The 20,368-nt window shown below is 40.8% G+C and overlaps 1 long non-coding RNA gene across 1 annotated transcript in view; it reads left to right on the forward strand.

The window, feature by feature from the left end:
- Window positions 1-1,108: 1,108 nt before the first annotated feature.
- Window positions 1,109-20,368, forward strand: part of LOC310760021 — a 99,414-nt gene continuing 80,154 nt past the window's right edge. The window contains exon 1 of the long non-coding RNA XR_014546691.1: window positions 1,109-1,340. This is a non-coding gene — a long non-coding RNA (uncharacterized lncRNA). The remainder of the gene's footprint in view (window positions 1,341-20,368) is intronic.

Below are 20,368 nucleotides of genomic sequence, written 5' to 3' on the forward strand. Positions count from 1 at the left end.
AAGCCTGTAGTCTTCCTGATACTGCTGAATTCCATCTCCCGTCAGCCCCAGCCAACATAGCCAGCAGTCAGGCAGTAACGTAGTAGTAGCAGTAACATTTGGAGTGCCACAGATTCCCTCTCCCCCATTTTCCAGGCACACATAATATGTCGTTGTTGTTGTTGCTGTTGTTTGAACCTTAGATTTAAGCAGCAAGATACCTATGGAAGAAGTAACTGACTTCACTGGGAACACCTAAGCTCTCCTAAGGTGCAGTCATGCTAAGAGGGAACACGGATTGACTGGGGTTGCAGGAATGCGCATTTAGTTCTGTTGCAGAGGCCATGTCATGTCTCCTGGCCCCTCATGTGATAATGTGAACTTCTACAGTTCAGCTGATTTGAGGCCAATCAGACACTTGCTAACAAATAAATTTTAAAAAGAGAACATTAGTAATTTTGTAAGGTATCAAATGCATGTGGAAATTTCAACTCTGTTTGAGGCTCATTAGTCACATCTCTGGATCTCCATGTATGTTGAATACCACAATGGTCAATAGCTGAGACCCTAATAATGAAGTTCCTGGGGTTAAAACTTTGGCTCTATCTTCAACTTATTTGGCCTACCAACAATGGTATTGAATTGGTATTGAGCCCATATGGATAGGATGTGTGATAGATGTACCATTTATGTTCCAGATCTTGTCTGCTATAGAATTTAGTAGAATATTCTGACTTATTTTTGCTTCTGCCTCAGGCTTTGACCCTTGAACATTCCAGGCTGACACTGTGCTTCAGGTGTTGTAAGAGAAGATTTTTATCAATGAGAATGTAAGAAGCCAAAATGCAGAAAACACACCAACCTTAGACCAACTATTGTTAGCTTCTATGGTGCTTTTGAATTATGGTGCTGGAGGAGACTCTTGAGAGTCCCATGGACTGCAAGAAGATCAAACCGATCCATTCTGAAGGAAATCAGCCCTGAGTGCTCACTGGAAGGACAGAGCTGAGGCTGCAATACTTTGTCCACCTCATGAGAAGAGAAGACTCCCTGGAAAAGACTGATGTTGGGAAAGACTGAGGGCACTAAGAGAAGGGGACGACAGAGGATGAGATGGTTGGAGAGTGTTCTCGAAGCTACCAGCATGAGTTTGACCAAACTGCGGGAGGCAGTGGAAGACAGAAGTGCCTGGCGTGCTCTGGTCCATCGGGTCACGAAGAGTCAGGCACGACTCAACGACTAAACAACAAAAATGGTTATAAAAATAATTTAGATACCACCTTTCATTGCAAGAAGAAATGCCAAGGCCCTACAGCTTGGATCCCATCGTTACAGATGTATAAAAATGTAAGGTTAATAAGGTCAGTGAAATCATAGAATGCACCCTATATATCATATTAATTCTCCATCTATATTTCAGAGAAAAACTGAAGGGATAAATAGGTCTTTCAAAATAAAATTCCAAATCCAGCAAGGTTAGAAATAAAGGAAGGAATTTTCTTCTGAACAAATGGCATTTTCAGTGTACTAATATATTTTTTCCCTGTGATCACCCTGACTTTATCTAATAATCTACCTCCTATTTACTGCAGCCTAATTTCATTTGGTTTTAGTGATCACTACTTTTCCATTTAAAGTGATCTGATTAGAACTTCAGATATTTCCATTTTTCAACATATTGCACATCTCCTGCAAGTCTCCCTACCATAGATTCAGGTGGAATTTGATTAAAGTGGACAATTTACTTATGATGCATGGTCGGTTTAAGACACTCAAGCAGGCAAGAAGGCGCCAGCACAATTTTGATCCAGCTTGGGCACCAGTTAACTTCTCTTTGTCCTTGATATATAATAAGGATTTTAGGAAATTGCATCAGATTTCTCTTATATAAGAGTGAGGCTGTGCTTCTTGATAAGCATCACAAATGTCTTGTCTCCCTCCTTTCCCTCTTCAGAAACGTATGCCTCCCTCCCCACTCCTCGGTATCTAAGCTAGATTATAGCACAGGCCTTTCTCATTGCATGTGCAATGAGGCTAGCAGAGGTAATGATTTTGTGTCTTGTAATGTTGTTTATTGACAAGGTTTAGCGCAGTTCAGGGATGTGGCTAATTTCCTCCCTATACTGCAAAAGAAAACAAAATGCAACAAACAAACAAAAAGCCTTCTCGGTGGTTGATGACAGCAGCGCTGCAAACAAATAGCTCTGCACTGATGTTTTGTAATGTTGCTGATTCTTTAATGAAGAAACCTCACTAAAAATTCATGGTGAATGGATAGTAAGCTCATTAGCACAATGGTAAGAAAAGATTTTTAAACACTACCTCTAGTAGGCAGAATAGCCGTCGGGGTACGGTTTGCATTGACTGCAATGCTGCGGATGTACCACACAGGTAAAGCACATTCAAAGTGCATTATTCCCCGCCCCCCAAATAATCCCGGGAATTGCAGTTTACCTTTCAAAGAGCTACAATTTTCAGAAACCCCAAAATAACTACAGTTCCCAATGTTTTTTTTGGGGGGGATGATGTGCTTCAAATGTGTTTTAAATGTAGGGTGTGTAAGCAGCAGGCTAATGCAACATGCACACGAAAGCTTATACCAAGAACAAACTTAGTTTGTCTCTAAGGTGTTACTGGACATTTTATTTATTTATATATATATATTGACTGCATCAGACCAACACAGCTACCTACCTGAATCTTACTGTGTCATTTGCTTTAGTGTGCATGCTTGCTGTGGTCATGTAGCATGCGGTTATCAGTAGTGACTGGTGAACTTCCTTTAGCTCACCTTGTTTCCAACAAGTTCCTCTAGAGCGGGGGAATGAACTAAGAAAAATGTTAAGAGCTGTATTGGGAGATGATGATGATGTTATTATTTATACCCTGTCCATCTGGCTGGGTTTCCCTAGTGGAGTCAGCACTACAATGGTTTGGAAAATATTCCTATTTTTGCGACACTTCAACCTCTGTGAGCTTGCTCCCAAAGTGATTGCTTTCTAAGGAATTTATTGAAGCACCATTTCCTTTCCCCCTTTCACACTCAATTTAATATACTGGAAAGTGATCAGGACTTGGATCCAATTGTCAGTAAAGTCAAGGGGGGGGGGAATATCCCATCTTTATATGAATTATTTCCATAAAGGCTGAGATGTGTCCAACTTGCATAAGACTGCATGTTGTGGATGAACAAAGGCTGGCCCTAGAATGGGGAGGTTTTGACCTTTGCTCATTCTTGACTTAGGAGATCAAAGGAGATGATTCAAACAGAGCAGAGCTCCAGTTGGATTAAGATGCAATGAATCTGAGTGATGCTGGTTGCCAGTTGCTCAGAGATGCCAAAACAGAAGTAGTTTACACAAGAAAGGCACAGAGTTGCATCTTAGGTTGGCAAGTGCCGATAAATACTGTGGAGATAATAATTCACCTCCTTCAACATGTACATGTTGGTGCATGAAAGGGACGATGGAGAAACCGTTAAACCCCTCACTGGAGGCAATAGTAATTATTTGATAAATTTGCAGGAGAAATATGAAGCCAACCTCCTAAATTAAGGCAGAAGCTGAATAATTTGTATAGTGCTATTAATATCATTTAAATTGATTGCCTTAAGATTTGTTGTTGTGCTGTTAGATTAAATGATACATCAATGTCAGTTTTGTAGTGGAGACCCTCCCCCTTCAAATCAATCATTGACTAGATTCAGTTCCTTTTCCTCTTGTGGTTTTAAATGTTTTAAAATGAGTTATGCAGAGCCTAAATTGTCCTTAAGTTGCATCTCCTTTATATGAGTACTTTACTTGGGAATGATGGACTTGAGAAGTTGTATTTTCAAGTGCAACAGAAGAATCATATTATCGGAAGAATGGCAGATGAAGGTGATGGACTATATGGGATTGGCAGAAATGACTGGCAGAATCCGAGACCAGGGAGAAGAGTCGGTGGAAGAAGATTGGAAGAAATTTAAAGACTATCTACAGAAATATTGTAAAATTAATGAATGTTAGAATGATGTTGGATAGAAATTAAGTGGTTTCCAGCTGTAATGCTTTAAGAGAATATGAAAAAAGGGTTATAAATAGGTAAAAACATAATTAAAATGATGTTGGATTGGAAATAAGTGGTATTAGCAATGAAGTTAATAAGAATATGCAAAAATGAATTGATAAATAGATGAAAATACAGAGTTATAAAATGTTAAGATATAGAGTTAAGATAAATGAAAGAGGGTAAGGATTTGCTGATTTGAATATTTAAATGGCAATACAAGAAGGGGAGGTGTGAGGAGGTCAAAGAAACAAGCAAATGAGTTTTAAGTTATGAAAAATGGAATTGTTTTTAATTTTTCTTATTTTTTCTGTGTTTTTATATGTTGTATTTTTATTTTTATTTTTTCTTTTATTATGTGTTCTTGCATATTTGTTTTTGTAAAACTTCAATAAATATTTCTTTTTTTAAAAAAAGAAGAATCATATTATCAATGCACATACATTGTTTTAACTGGTCTTAATAATATATTTATATGTTGTTGTAACTTGACCTGGGACCTTATGGTAAAGGGAAGGTAAGAAATCTAGTTAATAACAATCAATCAAACAAGAACTGAACAAGACTGTTTCTCATTTTAAAATCGAAATGGTGTTTAGCCTTGATAAAGTTAGAAAACAGCAATGTCAGGACTGCCAGATACAAAATATCACATCTATATGGGATGCATTCATTAATACTGAAGTTACCACAACCACAGTCATGGAAAATCTGTAATCACAGCTCCTTTAGTTTATACTGCAGTTCTCTCATTGTTTCTATTTTTACTTAAAAGCAGTGGTGTGTGTGAGAGAGAGAGGTTTTGATCAAAGCAGAAGAGGGGATGGGTCAGTTATTGTATCCCAACAATCTAAATTGTTTCTCTGCGACTGTTGCTGCCCTGCTAAATAAGCAATTGAGATGCAGGTCTGATTTAACTCAGATCAGTTTATTCTGAGCCAAATTTCCTAATTTGGGTGGAAAGTAGCTTACCTTGTTCCAAACCAATCTAAGAATCCAGGGACTGGAAGGAAGAGATTACTCTCCTGCTACGCTACTCCATACTTCATTTTCACTTATTCCAAAACTGTTCTCCTTTTCAAGCCTTACCTCCTCACTTTTTTTCTCCCCGTGTTTCCTGTACTTACAGTTATTCACAACTTCCTTCTTTTAAGTTAGATTGGTCTAAAATACAGCCAACATAATTGTGTTTGCAGTGGGTCTTCTGGGATAAGAACCTGCACAGCCTCTGATTTGTTTACAGGTTGCAAGGGTGCGTCGGAGGTTGAAAGGAATGGAAAAAGAATCAATAGCCACTGGCAAGATCATGGCCTCTGTATTTATGTGCAAGGAAAGTAATATATAATAATCTTAACTGAACACTTAACGTTCATGGTATAATTTTTTTAAAACCTGGAAACACGACCATGATTGATGGGAAGGAGAGGAAGTTATAGATAGGGCAAAATTAAATTTGTCCATGTGTCATAATGCATGGTGCTCCATTAATGTATCTCCTATAGTTATTTATAATTCTAGTGGCTTAAGTGTGTGGTTGTAGTATAGTTCACCATGTTCATGTGGGTATACAATTATAAGAGCATTGCCACATTTTCTAACCTTTTAGTATTTCTTCATAGTTGGATATTTGTCATTGTTCATGACAGTCCATAGGTCCTCTAGGGAGCTGGGAGTGGAGAAATGGACTCATCCTTTTACGCTATGTTGCATCCTTTGCCTCCACCATCTGTATTTAGTATGGTGACTTATGCATCACACACACAAAACTGAAAAAGGATAGGCAGACAAAAGAAGACACAATTTGCCTAGCATTTGCAGATACTAATTTATATATGTATGTATGGTGGTACCTCAGGTTAAGAACTTAATTCGTTCCGGAGGTCCGTTCTTAACCTGAAACTATTCTTAACCTGAAGCACCACTTTAGCTAATGGGGCCTCCCGCTGCCACAGCGCCCCCGCCACACGATTTCTGTTCTTATTCTGAAGCAAAGTCTTGAGGTACTATTTCTGAGTTAGCGGAGTCTGTAACCTGAAGAGTCTGTAACCCGAGGTACCACTGTACATGAATGGCCACTCCATCCCTTTTCCCACTTGCCCCAGATCTTTCCCCTCTAGGGTTGAATCCTCCTCTTCCTCCTCATTTTTGCCATTCTCAAATATCCCAGGCCAGGAGAGGAGGGATATTGGAGGGGAGTTAGAGCCTAACATAGTAGCTTCTTGCCTGGCAGGTCCACTCATGTCCCCTTTGCCTGAAGCCAAAGTTCCTAATTTCTTATTTTCTACCAACAACAGTGATAAAGTGTAACAAGAGGACAGAACACTGGGGACTGGCAATGTATTGCCATATGAACTGCATGTGCTGTACTGCACCGTTGAATCCTTGGGTACAATGAGGCACATTGATTGCTACACCAGTGTAATATCAGAAAGCAATCCAGTGTGCAGGTGCAATTGCCCGTACACACATTTTGAGACGCGGGTGCTGCTGCATCTGCGCCGAGTCTATTAGAAATAATATACTGTGGTTGATTCTGCAACAGGCAAGACACGCTCAAGGGAATAAAGCAAACAAAACTGACAACCTCGCAGCTCATTTTAATAGCTCCCCGAGCAGTCACCTGGTTAAAAGATTACGTTTGCAATGCTTTAATGCAATGATGAGTTAAGAAAGTTCAAGAAACTGCACTGTTTCTTTATGATGATGATTATAAAAATTGCTTCATGTTTCCCTGAGATGCATTCAAGCTGGTGACCTAGAGGTGGAAGCTTTGGTGTCTTATTACCATTCCCATGAGCCATGCATGAATTTGTGAACCTCTCCGGAGCAATTCCATGGTCTGCAGCAGCACACCTATCCGGGAGGAAAGCTGATTAGCTGCAGCCTGCTTTGCACTGGAATTTAGATATCAAGCTTCTTGTGAGCTTGAAGAGGCCCTGTTTTGCTTTGCATTCCTGGATTTATTACTAAGCAAAACCATCCCTCCAACAAGCTTACTCTTACCAGGGAGATATTTTACCATCTTCCTTCTCGCCATTGAAATAGTTTTCTGCAGCAAAGGTGCCTGAATTTAGCTCCAGCTAATTAAAGCAATGAGAATCTCTCCCCACCACATCTCATTTCGTTATATTGAAATTGCCTTGCATTCTATCCCACACCTTCATTGTAATACCAGGTTATTGTTGTTGTTTTTACAGACACACAACTTTGAAGGCTTTAGTGTTGTTTTTAAAAGTATATAATTACTTTCAACATTTCAGTCATGGCTTACTACAGGCATGTCCAACAGGTCGATCTTGCTTGACCCATTGATTGCGGGGGTGTATTCAATCGATCGTGGTATCAAGATAGTGATCGCCTTTGTGTTCCATTTTTGTATTAAAAAGAAAGAAAGAAAGAAAGAAAGAGCAACAACTTTGGTCAAGTCTCCCCTAAAAAAAGCTCAACAACTACTGGCAATGACAATGGGTAGATCACAGCTGATCTTTTTATACTCTTTGAGTAGATCGCAGTCTCTTGGGAGTTGGACGTGCCTGGCTTACTATAAAGACTAACCTTTGCCAACTAGGTGCCAACCAGATGGTTTGGGGCCTAAAACTCCCACCATCCCCAGTCCTTGGCCATTCTGGCTGAGGATGAGTTGTAACCCAAAACATATGAAGGGCACCAGACTGAGGAAGACTGGTCATGCCCTGAACTTACTACAAATAGATGAGAAAGTAGAACATTGAATTTGTGCCTCTGGTATATTATACTTCTGCAAGGTTTTTCTTTTTTTCTTTTTGAAACAGGGGTAGTAACTCAGAAGGCTTTACTACATGAAGGCAATGAACAACTAGAAAAGTGAAGTTAGTTTCTGGGCGAGATACATGTTTGGTTTTTTAAAGTACAGATTTTTGATGTTTATCTTCCATATCAAAGTTTATGAGTTGCTTTTGGGTAACTTGTTATTCAGCACTGCTACCAAAAAAATGACGAGAAACTGATCCTTCAGACATTCATCTGTTTGTCATGTTCCTAAAGCTCATAACTTGGGACAAGGTTACCTGAAAGACTGGCTGTCCCTCTGTAGACCCATAAGATCAGTGAGATCATCTGGAGAAATTCTACTTGTGGCATTTCACCCTGTAGAATATCATAGAGCAGTGACTGCCAGTAACTGCATTTTCTGCTCTTGTCTCTGTCCTGCAGAGTGCCCTTCCTTCTGTTATACAGCAGACATCTGAAGCTCTTGTCTGTTCAGAATTAAATTCCATTGTCCTTATTTCCAGGCAGGGGACTATAGGATTGCCGCTTAAACTATCTCCATTACTAGCTTCCCTACACACCTACCGCATCCAACCTTATTGTGTTCTTAAGGTGGTCAGAGAGTATTCTGTTCCTTCTCTTCATCTGATGATCAGTATTCTGAAAACACCCATACCTTTGCTTTCCTGTTTTCTGATATGTGAACAGTCATCATCTTATAAGCCACATGGATGCTAAAGAAATCCTCCCCAGGGAGCAAGGCATGTGCAAATATTATTCACCCGGAAATTCCAGTTAATTAGGTCATGGCAAGGGCTCTGACACAGCTTAGGTCTTATTATGTAGAGTACTTAGTTTAATGTAGGGACAGAGAACACTTTTCAGCTCAGGGGCCACTTTCCCTCATGGACAGCCCTTCTGGAGGCCGCATGCCAATGGTAGGTAGGGCCAGGAGCAAAGTGGTTGGAGCAATGGATGTAAACGCTTCCCTCTGCACAGTTGGCTGGGTTCCAGCCAGCTATTTTGACACCCCCTCCACCCACCATCCATTCTCCACCCACCAGCCAGAAAAACGAGAGGCAGCCAAGCACTGATTCCAGCCAGGCAAAAGCACATGAGGATGATGCAAAGCAAAGCTGGTAAGAGGGTTGGGCCTAGGGAGAGTCCAGGGCAGCAGAGAGATTCCTCTGCTCCTGACATCATGTCTAATCCAGTCATGAGAGGGAAAGGAAAGGATAGAGGCAAATGGAGCAAGGCGGGTGGAGGGAGGATGCTCACAGCATTTTGAAGCTGAAAAAATCTCTCAACTAAATTATGCTTCATTATTCAAATGGCGCTCCTTTTGCACAGAGAGATCTTGTCTGGTGCTTATATGCAAGCCTGCCTTGCACATTGTGGCTCTGGGTATGAGTTACATTCCATTTGCAATAATTAACCTGCTCTTCCTTTATGCAGTGGAAGCTTCTGTGGTACACATTCTCTCCCTGAATTAGATATCCAGCTTTGGTGTATTTTTATACCTAATTAGACCTAACCTGTCACATAGCAAATAGCTCTATCTATTGTGTGATTTATAACGTCTTTTTCTATGCAACTGTATATTATCTCAACAATTCAAATCCTTGAATGTATTTTAAGTAGAGAGATGTAAACAGCTTGTTTAACTTGACCTTCAGATGCCCTTTCCTGCTCAATCCTGAGCTGATTTCATTGGTATACAATATGCACTGTATTTTCAGCCTGTTACTATAGAAAAGAGCTGTGAAATGGCATTTCCCCTTCCCGTTTCTGATGCCTGTCATGCTTCGTCAATGCTGACAAGCAATTATTAGCCTTTGTTTCTTTTATACTGTATATTGGCAAAACAATCATTGCAAGGAATTGTAGAGGTAGAAGCCATTATCTTTGTACTGTAGTGGTAACATAGCTTTTAGGCTTACTGAAAATATCCATTAGGTTCTGTCCTCTTATCTCGAAATGCTTTTCTGCTCCACTTTTGAGTTGCTCTGGGAGTTAAATCGCCAACTTCGCCGACACTAAGAAAGGATACGATAACTTTATTCTCTCTCAAGTTGATTTTTATTTTGGACTAGCCTTTGTGTGGTACTGAATACACCTTATGTTCAGTTCAACCCTAGTTAGATTCCTTTTTGCCCTCACCCCTTTTTAAATGAATTGATTTGTTTACACAGGTAAGTTGTTTACAGTTGATCCAATATACATAAAACTGACAGGCAGATATACAGGTATGCAAATATCATTAAACATCTATTAAATACTCAAATGAAGCATATACATTTCATGAAGTTCCCAACAATGAATGTTGATGGACATTAACTTGTGCCTTATTGCACCTACAAATTATAAAAATGCTCCATTTTTTCACATAAGGTTATCCAGCTGCCTCCCCTCTCTGACTTGGGGATCATCCATAATTCCTCTTGTTTCACTGCTTTCCCCTGGGGAGAACTGATATTTAGCACTCAGTTGCAGCAAATGGCAATTCGTGCTTTCCTCTCAGAAGTGTGGATGAACACTTTCTGTATTTGTTTTGACTGTAGGTATGGTATCCCAAACTTTAATATCCACTCCTCCAGATTCTGTGAAAATTTGGGTTTTCTTATTTGCAATGAAATGCCATGCCTTTAAAAATAAATAAATTATTTTTTAAAAAAGAGGTCATGCATGACAACCACATAATATATCACTGAATTCCTGTGTTTTGGATGATAAACCTACAGAAGACATGTGGAGGTGTAAAATAGATCTGACCCACGTGTGGGTCTATTGCGTGGACAGGCAGAGTCCCCAGATCCTGAGCGGTCCCCTCCGTCATGTGGAATAACGACTCAAGACAACACGCTATGGGATTAAATTGGCCACAACTTTATTAAATTTCAAATGTGGGTAGACCTTGGCTCAGGCATTGGGCGTTATCCCTCCCCAGTCCCCAGCCGGGGACCTAGGGAGCATCAGGGTTATCCAGTGTGGGGGGGGGGATGGGCCGGCTCTGGAGAACATATGTTCAAGCAGAGATAGCCGCCCCCGTTAAGCCGCCGCCACAGGGGAGAGCAATGACGACCTTTCGGCGTACGGTCAAAGCCTCCCTTCAGAAACCCCTTTAACGGGGAACCCTGGTATCGCTGCCGCAAAGAGGAAGATGGACTAAAGGATTCCACCCAAGGCCTGATACCGCCAAAGTTGTGACATTTTGCTACGGGAAAGGCGAAACCTGCCAATGCAGGGAAATTCCTTTCCGGCCCTTTAACAGCGACCTTAACGTAGCAGTGCCCACATACCTGTGAAGAAAAGTTAACCTGCAAAACCTGTGAAGAAAAGTTAACCTGCAAAATAAGACATTAACTGAGGGTGGGTAGGGTGGGAGAAGCTCTGGAGCCAAGTGAGGATTCCCAGGTAAGATCCTCCCTCTATTGTGTGGTCAGGTAATCCCTCCCCTACCTGGCCTGGTCTCCTTGGCAACACTTCCCCAGGTGGGATTGGACAACTGACTGAGGTAGGAGGAGACCTCCAGGTATCCCACCTGAGGGAAGGCAAAGCCAAGCCTATGCTGATGGAGCCGCTCCAGATCTAGGGGCTGCGCATGTCCACACAAAGGGTGTCCCCCGTTTTAAGCGGGGAGCGGTCATTAAAAGAAGCAGCTGGGCATCTAGTTTCAAAACACAGGGCTTTGTTGTTAAGGCTTTTAAAATATCCTGTTTAGTCTGCTTTAAAGCTCTTGCCCCCCCACCCCTCTAGCAATGAACAGACCACACATTATTAAGTAAGTTTAAAAGCTGTACTTACTAAAGCTAAAGGTCTGGTTCATGTGTTATTCCATGCAGCAGCAAGGAGAACACAAGTAGAATACTCTTGGGTGCAAAAATACAGATTATAGTTTCAAGCATGCAGCCTGAACTTTGGAGTGAGTTCAGACTCATCCAGTTAAAAAACAACTCCTTTCTCTCCTGGTCTTTTTGGTGTGGTTATTTAGAGGAATGGTGCCTGTATTGAGAAAGGACAGGGAAGCTTGGGTAGTCATCTGAAGAGCATAGCTGTTTTAGCATCCTGTTTGATTTTATGTTTGATTTTGTTTTGAAGAATTTTGTTGTTGTGACCCTAGGGGGCACTAGGAATGAATTTATGGAACTAAAGTGGCAGTGGCCCCATAAAAGTCTGGGAACCACTGATCTCCATGTATCTGATGGTTTGCAAAGTGTGGGAGAACTGTTATGACTGTTTTGAAACGTGCTGCATCTTTCCAGGGCAGAGGCACCATTGTGTTCAAGGCTGCTCACTTTTTTCCTGCAATTTTGCTCCCAAAATGACAATGTAGAAAGATGAGAAGATAAAAATGCTGGCCCTAGTACTTCTATAAAGTGCGCTCTCTCTCTCTCACATACACACCCTCAGAGAGTAAAAACAAACAAAAACAAACAAACCCTTGGGAAAAATTATAAGTCTTTGTTTTATTCCACTTTGCAAGCCACTGCCCTAAATGAAGCCAATAAATGACTTTAGTAGCAGTTTCCCAGCTGTGATCCCTGCTTGCCAAATTTCAGCCTAAAGCCATTTTTACAGCTTAATTGTAGCACACTTGTAAATAGGGGTTTGCTTTTGGAAAGGTTGACAGACCCATTGGTCTTGTGTAGCTACACAGGTGCTGCTATAATAAACACCTTGAAAGCTGTAATAAGTTAAAGTTTTAGACTCCCTTTTGTGCTAATAGCAATGGCCTATTCCTTGAGTAGATAAGAGTGGCCCTCAAACACATGCTGCAGGTTCTGTTGGACAGGATTTTGCACAAAATTTACTTTCAGCTCCATTCTTATAATTATACTCCTTTTACAGTGTTTGGTAAGACTGAGAAAATGACAGCCATTGTTTTTCTCCCACTGTGTATGGGCCCTGTAAAAATAGAAAAATAAGCTAGAATCATGCCTTTTGATTGATTCTCAGAAAGGAGAAGCAAGGGGTGATGCTGCACCCAGTATACCTCATCTTCTTGCTTTGCACCATTCTTGATAGTTTTTGCATGACTGTGCCGTTGGCCACTGATAATGATTCTGACTTGCCTGGTTGAAGTATACAGAGGTGTGTGTGTGTGTGTGTGTGTGTGTGTGTGTGTATAAATCAGTATGTTTTTCCTTCTTCCCCTGCCCACCATGGAGGCATGTGGGCTCCAGAAGGTAGTTCAGAAGGGAATTTGACCCTCAGCCTGAAAAGAGTTATAGGGAATGGCTGATAGTGTGGAATTTAGCTCTTAAGAAAGGGTTTCAATATTATGCTGCCTTAGGTTGAGATCATGCACAAAGTATCTAGATCCTACTATGCACATCCTGCCCCATATTGAGTGGGACAGAGATGAGACAAAAGTGACTGAAAAATTCCTCTCATTGCTATTTCTTCCCAAAGTGTACTTTGCCACAATATCACGATCAGGGGCTAACCTCAGCATTGGAGGAGGTGATTTTTTTGTGGAAGAATGGTGTGAGGTAGGAAAGGGCTCACCTTCCCACTTTGTCTCTCTTCTCCAATTCCAATGTAGCTATTTCTGGAAAAAAACCCAGAACAAGCCTGGGAGAGATGATCATATGGATGATGCGTCACCTAGCATAGGTCTGACTGCACAGGAAATGGAAATACATGAGATAAACCCTGTGTGAACGTTGAAGCTCCTCAGTAAACTAAAATTACAGTTCTCCAACACTACTCCAGTAACTTCCATGCCATCTTGCTGGGTAGAACACCTGCATCATTTCTGTCTTATCTCTTTGATCCATCACCAGGTTTAGTCCTTCAAACTTGGTTCCTGAATGCATGTGTCTCATGGGGCTAGAGATGGAATCTCTGTGGGTGACAACAACCCTGCTCCCTACCTGCCAGCCTATGCTGGTGCTGAACCAGAGCTGTGTCTAATTCATTCATTCATTCATTCATTCATTCATTCATTCATTCCACCTAGATGCCAGTAAAACATACCAGGTCAGCCTCCTCACCCATGATTTATATGTGAGCTGCATGCTCAATCATGGTTAAGGAGGACACATCTTTTGTTCTCTACCTAACAGGGATGGGCATATTTAAAAGCATACTGTATAAGGCAAGTTGGATCAAGGCATCATACTTGATAAACTTTTGGCTCTAAGCCCATGCAGGGCAGGTTTGTGATCTTCTCCAAAGCCAACCTTCCCACTGAGTCTGTCTTCTCCCACTTTGGCTGCTCAATAAGGGTACAACCAGCAACCTGGATCATTGTGACCAATTTTTCTTTTGGGAAGGGACTGCTGAGGGGAGAGCTGACCATTAATTGTGGACCCCCGATACAGGTATTTTTTTGTAAAAATAAATAAATGTTTGGTTGGAGAACCACACCACAAATCTCAGGTGGTAATTTCAAAGGATGCCTGTGTTTCCGGTCATATTGTTTCAGAAAGTACTAATTTGATAGATTTGCCTTCAAATAGGAATTGAATCAAATTCCTCCCTCATACCTGCATGAGAGCAATTATTAATGAAAAGGACAGAATTTTCCTGCATCTTTGAAAAGTATCATGTTTAGCTCAGTCATGAGAAAAAAAGTTATCTCAAGTGATTATTCAGATGTCAGCTCACCTTAGCTTGCCACACATCCTGTATCTTTGGAAACTTCCTATTTTTAGTCCTGAGCTTTCTCTGCATTCAAAACTGCTGACAACACTGAAATCCTTCCTGCACAATTCATTTGGCAAATAATTAGGAGCAACCATTGCTGATTTGCTTTATGTGCAAATTAATGAGCCATATGTGGGCCACGTTAAATTTAAGATGTTGCATATTATCTGGGCAAGTGATATTATATAACACAGTGTCATGTAGCATCTTGCAAGATGTTTAAGGTTTCTGTATCATCAGAAGCTGAAATATTCAGTGGAATCTTTTACTGTGGTCTGAAGACTAGTCTTGTCAGTCAAAAGTGAGTAGGTGTAGGTCCATTGACAGTGGTTGGCATGGTAAGCCAATTTTCTCTGTGCAGCAGGCCTGATCCACAACTATTGGAAACTGACCCACAACTATTGGAAATGAGAGTGAACAGTTGTAAGCAAATGGTTTCATGCGTATTAAGCTTATCTAGTGTGCCTATAAGTGTCTGATCCTCGCCTTTAACATTTTTCTAAATGTTAACCCAAGCTTTCAGGGGAAAACTGGGATAAAAATTCAAATTAGAAAACAATAGCAACCCAGAATGTAAAGACATACCAATATCAGCATGCTAAAGTGATAGCCAGCTCTTCAATTTTTGTGTTTTAAAGTTCTGGTTCTAATGTTCTATTCAGCTGCCATAGCGAAAGACGTTTTCAGTCACCTGAGGGAGGTCTGTTCCACAATTTCTAACAGTTTATAATAAGATTTTCATATAGTAGTGGAAACCTTTAAAGATAACCAGGGGAACTTTGCCTGCCTGGTGTGGCGTAGAGGCCCCTGTCAAAACCATTTCCAGTCACCAGCTTGGTTATGTTAATTGTTGGCAAAATTTGATAAGAAATGTGGCCAGTTTACTTCCCTGTCTCTAAACTCAGCCGTGGAAAATTTGGGCATGTAGAATTTGGTGGCTGGTTTCATCAAACGTAAGCAGTCTGGCTATGGGATATCAGGGGCTCCTCAAATAATTTCAGATGCAATGCTTTTCAGTGAAGTCAGTTGTCTGTTCATAGGAACAATTTCACACAACCTTTCACCACATGTAGAGCAGAGAGTAATACTACATCTAATGTCTCCTACTCCTATGCATGTGTACAGGTAGTTGAAATTTTAGAATAAAAGCTGTACACATACAGCTGGGTGTGCCGGACATTTTGCTACACATATATAGTTATCTGCTGTCAGGGCTGGAGTCAGATGCAGGTCAGCAAGAAAGGAAGCAAAGCTCTGATGTCAATGAAGTAAACTCTTTATTCAAGGAAACAAAATACAACTCAGCCAACCCATGACATGTGCATGCTGGTTCTTTTCCAACCTTCAGTCGAATGCTACTGGTCACAGTAGAGCCCAGGGATGGAGGAGAAATTCAATTTAGTTTGCATTCAAATGCAAACTTTCATGAGTTGCAGATTCTGAAACAAGATGCAAACCAATCCAGGGGTAAAATACGGTGAGAAGCAAGTAAGCCCTGTGCCACATAATCACATGACACGGTGCGTGGCCCCAATTGAATGGCAATGCCCATTAACTTCGGGAGCTCCAACCCCACTCAAATATTTTACTGGGGGCCAAAGGCCCCTCAGCCCCTAGGAATTGGCTCCTATGAACCAATCACAGTCATTCTTCAGAAATTCATATTTCTCTGAATTTTGCAGTGCATTTCTCCAGCACACAAAAATGCATATATGAATGTAAAGTGTGCATAGAAATGCATATATTAGTTAAAATAACATAAAACACATATTTTTGCAAAGCAGTTTTCCCTAATGTGTATCTTAGGATAAATTTGCACTAAAGTGCTGATGAATTTTCATGAGGGCTTAAAAGCTGCAACCCACAAACTGAAGTGGGAGTGTGGATCATTGAATTTAAAATTAGAAATAAGAGAAATGGTGAGAAACCAAAACGGAGTATAAGTGGGGTTCAAGTGAAGAAAAATCAAACCTTGTCAAAGCACGGTCAAAACTGAGAGACTGTTTGGATTGTTTGAGATCCAATTCAATGTTGTCTGTGTGCTTCCAGCCTTGTATCCTATGTTTTAACAAACAAACAAACAAACAAACAAACACCAGTCTTTTCAGTCCCAAAATTCAAGGGTGAATGCTGATCTTTGTGTAGCAAAAATGGCAGCATCCATGCAAAAAGAAAAAGGAGAAAGGAGGTGTGAAAGTTTGCAAGGGGAAAAAAAAGTCTAGAAAAAAACCTTAAGCGGGTGGACACCCTTACACCCCACGATTTCCATAATTATTGGAATTATTACTAGGTGTACATAGCATTGACAGATTCACTATACTCTTTCCCACATAGTAAAAATAGATCAGTCAGGATCTTGGCACAATATTTGTGGTACAGCCGCATGCATAATAAACAGGAACACCGATTTTTTTTAAGAGGGAAAGAAGGAAGAGATAATTTCAAATAGCATGGAAGCCCATGTTGGGGTTAGAGAGCAAGTTTGTTAAACTGGTTTGGGTTCTCATTAGTGGTAAATACGTGTGGGTCAGGAGAGGAAACGGAAAACCACCTCCCTCCCTCAAACTTACTTTCATGGTTGCAAGATGGGCTTAGCATAATTCATCGCTCAAAGAAGCTCCTTTACAAAACTACCTGCAGATGGAAAAATTTGTCTTGTCTTGTTTATTCACTCTGGGTTCCTGAGCTTGTTTTGTTGCATTTGGAAGTGAATTGTTTGCCTTTTTGGTGCAGGTAACACTGGTCAACATTTTGACCCATTTGAAGAGGGGGCCCATTCATCTGAAGTGTTGTGGAACTAACAATATGACTCAGGCTGAGGAATGTGTGTGGTATATGTTGGGTTGTGCTTTTTCTTCTGCTCATGAGCGTTAAAAGAGAAGAGTAAGGAGGAAGAGTGGGGAGGGGGTGAAATAAATAAATATTCCCCTCTAGATAAATATTAATGCTGGACTCAAGGGGGAAACAAACTTTTTTTATATAAAAAAATGTCAATATTCAACATATAATGAACATAACACTCTATTGACTATTCACTAATGAAACTTCTAGGCTAATCTAGGCTTCTGGCATTGGCAGAAAAATGTCCATATTAAGGTTCCCCACCCCCACAGTCAGTCTACCAGTAATAAGCATCGTTGTTAGAACAGTTTGGAGGACATAATGATAGATTATGGTCCCATTTGTGAAAAGGCCCAAATGTAACTTGCCGAAGATACAACTTCTGGGATGTGATAAATAAATAATCTGTCAATTCAAGGGTGTGTTTTCCCCCCCTTATTCCAAAGAAGGAAGTATCTGTTTTGGGTTCGTTGGTTTTTGTTCAGTAGCATGTTCATAGTTACAAGTTGTCAATGTATTCCAACACCCCTGAGATTCTAGCTCTCTTCCCTCCTCCACATTAGCCCGAATTCTCCCTAGTTGTTTTTCTCTTTTATCATAGAAAGCTTCGAGCTGCCCTTGTAACTGCTCTGGTGGCACTGATGGCCTGACAAGCCAAAAGCCAGTGAACTAAGCACTAATGGGGGCTTATGAGAGGTGCAGAATTCTAACTTCGAGGATTTTGAGAAAATAGTAAATCCCTGCAACAAGATGTTGCAATGTGGGGTGCTTCTGCAGTGTTCAGGCCACTCTTTACTATCCACCTACATCTGGTTTTCCTTAACCCACTCATCCAACATTTAGTAGCCAGTGACATTGAGCATGCTCAGTCCTCATTAGGCAGGGTGTGTGTGTGTGTGTGTGTGTGTGTGTGTCTTTTAGGAAGTTTCCTCTATTTGGGAGGGTGGCATGGTGGTGTCCACCTTTTTGGAAGGTAGAGGGAAGGTGTCCCAGATACATGAAATGATTTAATTTCACCTTTGAAACAGCTCTCTCTTTTGCCCTGGGAACATTTTAAAATACCGTAGTTTCTCAGCGTGAACTAGGAAGTGATGTACATAGACAAGGAAATGTAGTTTGTTTCATTGTTCTTCTTTTCCAGCCACTCCATTCTGTTTGCCCCTTGAGAATGTAAGGGCTATGCACCCAGTCTCCCCTCCCACATTGTCAAGTGTTTTGTATTAACCAATCTGGAATAAATACTGCTCTGCTTCAATTCTTACCATGGCTCCTCAGATGAGGATTCCCAATACTACACCGGTCTACTCAAAAGTAAGGCCTACTGAGTTTGATTTGTTTACTCTCAGAAAATATAAAGAGATTTAAAAATAAATAAAAAATAGTATAACACACCAATACTGTTCTGGAAAGCAAGTTTAAGCAATTCCTTTCAGACTTTAGTGTGCTACCAGCTTGTTCTTAAACAACTGCAGCAAACACTCCCCTAGCCCTGCCACACAACCAGGAGAAAGTTATTAAAACACACCATCAATTTATTTATCTCAAATGAAATCCTGCCTCTTCCAAATTTTTCTGAAACTGCATGAAACAGGGAGCACTTTGAAAAGCAATGGGAAAATAAAGAGAAAACTAATGGGAAAGAAGGGGTAGCTCAGTCAGTAGAGCATGAGGGTCTTAATCTCAGGGTTAGAGCCCCACATTGGGTGCAAGATTCCTGAATCACAGGCCATTGTACTAGATAGCCCTTGGTGTCCCTTCCAATTGTACAATTATATGATTTTATGAATTTTTATGGTATGGAAGAATGAGGCAGCTTTAGGAGCTGTTAAAGGTAAAGGTAAAGGGACCCCTGACCATTAGATCCAGTTGTGGCCGACTCTGGGGTTGTGGTGCTCATCTCGTTTTATTGGCCGAGGGAGCCGGCGTACAGCTTCTGGGTCATGTTAGGAGCTGTTGGGGATGCATAAAATGAAGTTGAGGGCTTCATATGCCCCCCCCCAGGCTTCTCAAATGTGACATAACCTATTCTTTAAAGGTGTTGTGTGCATGCATATGAAGAACTGGATTGTGTCTTTTCCAAAAAAGATAATTCTTCATTACTACTGCTCTTTAGTATTGCCTGTTCCCCTCCCTCTAAAATCCTATATTAAGTATGATTTACATAACATCCACATTACTTAATAGATACTGTGAAAGATACTGAGTTTGGCATTCCTGAAGTGGGGAGTCTAAGAGGGCAAAGGATGTCGGGCCAGTCAAAGCCATAAAAAGGAGAATGATGAACATACATATACAGAGCTGCATAACTGATAAAGTCAGGAAGAGTGAATGTTGACATTTCTGTGTTTCTGTCTGTTTCGATTGCATTTTAAAACTTGATATCTGTGGGGATTTTGCTGTTTTGTCTACATGTGATATGCGCAGTGGGGAAACAGCGATCCACTGGATCAATCAATTCCTTGAAGGTTATACGCTTTGCTGGTGGTTTCAGGGTGGATAATTAAAAAAATATGCCTTATGCAGGCTGGTGAAAGATATGTTTGCTGACAGGGGCTTGTGGGAAGAGGTGGACTTCAAAGTGGCTGCTTGTTCAGAGCATGGAAAATGTATCAGTGAAGACAAATATTGTCAGAGTACAGAGCTTGTGGTTTAAGCTCAGATGAATGAACACATCACTTCTGTAATGATGCAAAGGAGAAAAGATTGTAAATCTGGCTTCTCTGGGAAAAGTGAACTTTGAGTGAATTCTGAAGGCATTATTTCTACAGAAAGTGCTTTCAAATTTACATCAAAAGCAGAGCACAAAGCGCCTTCTTCTTTCTCTTTTTCTCAGCTCCATCCACGCAGCTCAGCAAGTAAACATGGGAAGGCATTTTAATAGCTGGCAGTGCACTGTTTACCCACCGCTTTATCAAACAGGATGGCTGCAGAGAGTAATCAAGGCTTCATATGGATTGCATTATTTTGATGCATGGTGTCATATTTTCTTACTGGTTCTGATACATCAGTGACTTTCAGTTCCTTATCTCAGTTTTGTGGCTTATAAACTGTAATTGACTGTCTCCAGGGACAACAGTAAACTATTTTTCCCTTTGCTGTTGTC

The sequence above is a fragment of the Podarcis filfolensis genome (genome assembly GCF_964270895.1).
Source record: "Podarcis filfolensis genome assembly, chromosome: 3".
Taxonomy (NCBI): Eukaryota; Metazoa; Chordata; class Lepidosauria; order Squamata; family Lacertidae; genus Podarcis; species Podarcis filfolensis.